Consider the following 5000-nt stretch of genomic DNA (forward strand, 5'->3'; position numbering starts at 1 on the left):
GAGAAGCCCCTGGTAGGGTACTTCATGTGGGGGTTACCCCTACTACGGGTCGGCCGCACATGGTCACCACCTCCGGGGTGTAGCCATACCATCCCCAGTCGACTTCACCCTGCGTATCGGGTGACCCATTGATGGCGTATCATGGCATTGAACTGAACATGCTTTTGGCTTCTTGTCTCTTATTGCTGTTCGCTCCTACTGATGTATAAAAAATCGATGTGAAAGAGGTGTTCTACCCAAACTCGCATCTGGGGGCGACGATTCCCCCCGGCGAACATTCGCATTATTCGGGGCGCTTCAATGGGTACCGGCTTGCCCGAGCTGTTTGGGGCCCCGCATGGCACGTGAGCTGACCCCCAAAAAAAAAACAGAATACCTTCTTCTCCGGGACTTTGCTAGTCCCAGAAAATGAGGATCTCGGGCTTCTGGTACCAGCGTCTAACCCCTCGCGGGTTTGGTACACCGATACGGTATGTGGCCCGGGATAAAACCACATTTTTGTTAGCACGCGATGGAGGATCCCCAAACTGCAAGGTTCCCGGGAGTCCCAAGTTCGTGGCACCCCCATAGGCTGCTTGTGCTACCCTGCGGGTCCCTTAAAAAAACCCCCCGTCCCCCCAGGGGCCCCCCCTAAGGTGTTTCACTGGACAGACAAAGGGGAGGTGGAGTGCGCCCGGGGGTTTCACCAGGGCAGTCTCTGACCGATTCACAGAACCAGCAACCTGACGGACCCATTTGCTCTGGGAAGTTCTTAAAAGCGAATAACACTCGAAGCAGCTCAGGATCCTTGGGCGTACACCCAAAGGGTCAAGGCAGAATTCCATCTCCCGGGAGACATTAGAGGCCCTGAAGCGTGCCCAAAGGGTTTGGCTAAAGGGGAATCAAGTTTGCGTCGTTCCATGGTGCGTAGGCTCGGACATGTTGAAAGGGAAAAGGAACCCCTCAGGAACTTGCTGGGGAGGTCGAAGGCCATTTCTTGGAAAAATGCCCTTCGCCTGCCTCCCCAACCCTAAAAAACTGAACCCTAAGCCCCCTAAAAGATGCTGAGTCCGATCAGCGGAGGGAGGGATCATCTCAGATCAGTTGGGGTTTTCGTGAAGTTGGGCTGGTATTTTAACAGTTTGTACCAGGGGGACCCTCCAACAGTTAGTTTGGAGAAAGCGATGTCGCAGTGCTGTGCCGGACCCACCCATCAGGGGGGAAACCCCCAAACCCTAACGGGTTAGGCTGGCGATTTCCAAGTTAAAGAGGGGAAAGCTGCAGGCATATCTGATATCCCGCTGAACTGCAAAAAGGCTGGGGGTAACCCTTGGCTCGGGCCGCACCAGTCCTGACTGCCTTTTTGGAGTCTGGTACCACCCCCTACCTGCTGGGGGGTGTGGTCATCCCTCTGGAAAGGAAAAAGGGGGATCTTTGGGGACGGTAGCACTCCCGTGGCATTACCGCTCAGCTACCAGGAAATTTTCTCCCCCATTCTTCTGAAACGGACCCGAAAACCACCTACTGGGCATCAAAACCCGGGAGTATCTGGATTTACTCCTGGAAACCCCAAAATGCCGTTACTAGCGCTTCGAGTTTTTGGGGACCCCCGTCTGATTTTGGGTCGGGTTTTGCTCGCACCTACATCGCCAAAAAAAGGGCCGTTTGACTCTGCTCGGGTATGCTAGGGGAGATCCTGGGCTCGGGGGAATTCCAAACAGATTATTGGCCTGATAAAAAGCCTCTATACTTTAGAAGTGCTGTAAAGTGTGGGGGGGGTATTCAAAACTTCTTCCCTTTTAAATTCGGGGGTGAGGAAAGGGCTGTGCCCTTCCCCAAACCCTTTTTAAACACTTGTATGGACGGGATAAGGGGCAGAGCTACAAACCAAAGTGTGCGGAGTCACAGGCATATTAAGGTCCGACCTTGTTTTTCCGACGATTTTTTGCCATCTTATCGAGTCCTTGGGCCTTGTGGGGCTCTTGATGCTTTACAATGAGGCGAACCCCTAGGCCTAAGGTCCCCTGGCCCAAGACCAAGATTAGTATTTTGGGGGGCCCTGTTGGGGGAACCCTTCAGTCGATCCATCTTGCGCGAAAACGTTGAAGTTACGAAATTTTTACATACCTTGGTAGCGTATCCTATCTTTTGGGTTTCAACCAAAAAAGTCAGTAAAACTTTGGGGTCTGGAAACAGGACCCATAACTCGTAGCAAGAGCTTTGAGATTCGGACCTATGCAAAAAGGGCCAAGCAGCGTGTCTTAAAAGGCCCTTTTGATACTCCCGTTTTGCTCTTTTAACGAACCGGGACGCTATCCATCCCTTTGAGTCTCGCCTTGACCCTTTCTGTAACAACCCCTTTCCCCGGGATCATGGGTACAGTTGCAGGACCCTGCCCAACCGCGTTTACACCAGAACGGGGGGCCCTTTACTTGCATAATCCGGATCCCCAACTCAGGCTTATGGTCACCTGGGTCGCCCCCTTGGAGACCCTGCCCATCAGGTTGTCTCTCTGCGAGACAACCCTGGGGGGAGGAGCCCTGGGGGGACCCCTGGAGTCATGGCTTGGACGCTCACGAACCTGTCGGGGAAAAAAATTAGGGAGGGCCCGGTGCCTGCTGGAGACCCGCCCTCGGGGGATCCCGGGGCTAAAATGGAAGGGTGGATGCGGCCATGCGCCCCCGTCGGCGTTAGCCCCTTGTGATATGTGATGATAATATTATATATATATATATATATAATTATATATTATATATATAATATTTTATATATATATATTTTCATCATCATCATCAGGGGCAAAAGCCGACGGGGGCCATGGCCGCACCCCCTTCCTTTCAGCCACGAGGATCCCTCGGGCGGTCTCCGGCGCACAGGCCCCTCCCTAATTTCTCGCGACAGGTCCGTGAGCGTCCAACCATGATCTCCTAGGACTCCACAGGTCTCCTCCACCCAGGGTTGTCTCGCAGGAGACAAACCCGATGGGGAGGGTCGTCCCCTAGGGAGGCGACCTAGGTGACCATATACCTGATTGGCGACCCGGTTATCAAGTAAAAGGGCCCATGCCATCCCCATGGGGGTAAAACCCCTGGTTGGAAACGTGGTCCGCCAAATGTCCCCCGATCCGGGGAAAGGGGCTTGTTACAGAAGGGATAAGGCAGACTCAAAGGTACTGGATGCGTCCGGTTTCGCTTTTCCCAAAAGCAAAACTGGGGTATCAAGGCCCTTTAAAACACGCTGCTTGGTCCTTCTGCATAGGGACCGACATCTCCAAATGCTCTTTTTGATCGAGTTCATGCTCCTTTGCCAGACCCAACCCTCTACTGACTTCCTGTCTGACAAACCCCGAATATGGACACGCTACCAAGGATGTAAAACTTTCTTAAATCAACGTTCTCGCTGCAAGCATGGGTCGCTGAACGGGTTCCCCTAACAGGCCCCCCAAAATCTGAATCTTGGTCTTGGTCCAGGAGACCCCTAGGCCCAGGGGGTTCGCCTCATTGCTAAAAGCATCAGAGCCGCCACAAGTGACTCCAAAGGGCTCAGATAAGAGGCAACATCGTCGGAAAGTCAAAGGGCTGAACCCTTTATTTCCCAGTGTTTCTCCGCACTGACTTTGGGTTAGTGCTCTGGGCCCCTTTTCCATCCATACAAATGTTAAAATGTTGGTGCAAGGCACACCTTGCCTCCCCTGAATTAAAAGGAAAAATTTTGACAAACCCCCCCCCTTTACGCACTTTCAGTAACCCTATAGAGGGCTTTCTATCAGGCCAAAAATCTGTGTTGGAATTCCCCTGAGCCCCAGATCTCCCCTAGCACACCCCATGACCGAGTCAAACGCCTTCTTTAGGGCATGTGGCTGCGAGCAACCCACGACCAAACTCATGAGGCGTTCCACAATTACCGAAGCTAGTATACGGTCTATTGTGGGCTTCAGGGGTAAATCCAAAAACTCCCCGGGCTCTGTGCCCCCAGTGGTGGTTTGGATCCGTTTTTAGAAATGTGGGCGAGAAACCCTTTCCCGGGATGCTGACAGTGTAAAGCCCCGGTAGTTGCTACAGTCCCAAAGATCCCTTTCCCCCTTTCCCGAGAGGGATGACCACACCCTCAGCAGGGCAGGGGGAAGGTAACCAGACTGCCAAAAGGGGGTCAGGGCTGTGTGCAGGCCCGAGCCCTAGGGTTTACCCCACCTTTACAGTTCGGAGGGGTACAGATATGCCCGCAGCTTTCCCACTCTTCAAATTGGAAAACGCCCGCCCAACCTCTGTTGGGTTGGAGGGTTTCCCCAAAATTGGGTGGGTCCGGCACATGCACTGCACTCGCTTGCATCCAAAATAAATGTTGGAGGTCCACCTGGGACAACTGTTCAAAATACCGCCCAACGTTCACGAACCCCCAAAAGACTGAGATTTCCCTCCCTCCGCTGATCGGATGCAGTCATCTGTGAGGAGGGGGTTTGGGTTTAGTTTTCAGGGTTTGGGAGGCGGCGAAGGTCATTTACCAAAAAATGGCCCTTTGACCTCCTCACAAGATTTCCCGATGGGACTTTTTTCCTTGTCCTTCTCACAGTGTCCAGCCCTACGCACCCCGGAACGACGCAAAAATTATTCCTTCCGCCAAACCTTGGGACCGCTTCAGTGGCCTCTAAAGTCTCCCGGGAGATGGAATTCTGCCTTGACCTTGGTGTACGCCAAAGGACTCCTGACTGCTTCGAGTGTTTTTTTCGCTTGAAGAACTTCCCCAAGCAACTGGGGCCCCTCATTGCTGGTTTCTGTGAATCGGGCAGAGACGCCCTGGTGAACCCACGGGCGCACTCCCCTCCCCTTATCTGTCCAGGGAAAAAACCTTTGGGGGGCCCCTGGAGGGGCGGGGAGTTTTGAAATGGACCCCAGGGGAGCCACAAGCAGCCTATGGGCGGGGCCCCAGAACTTGGCACCCGGAAAAATTGCGTTCTGGAGGACCTCCATCGCGTGCTAACAAAATGTGTTTATCTCCTTGGCCCCATACCCTACGGTGTACCC

Source organism: Penaeus monodon, chromosome 38 (assembly GCF_015228065.2).
Source record: "Penaeus monodon isolate SGIC_2016 chromosome 38, NSTDA_Pmon_1, whole genome shotgun sequence".
In the NCBI taxonomy this organism is placed as follows: Eukaryota; Metazoa; Arthropoda; class Malacostraca; order Decapoda; family Penaeidae; genus Penaeus; species Penaeus monodon.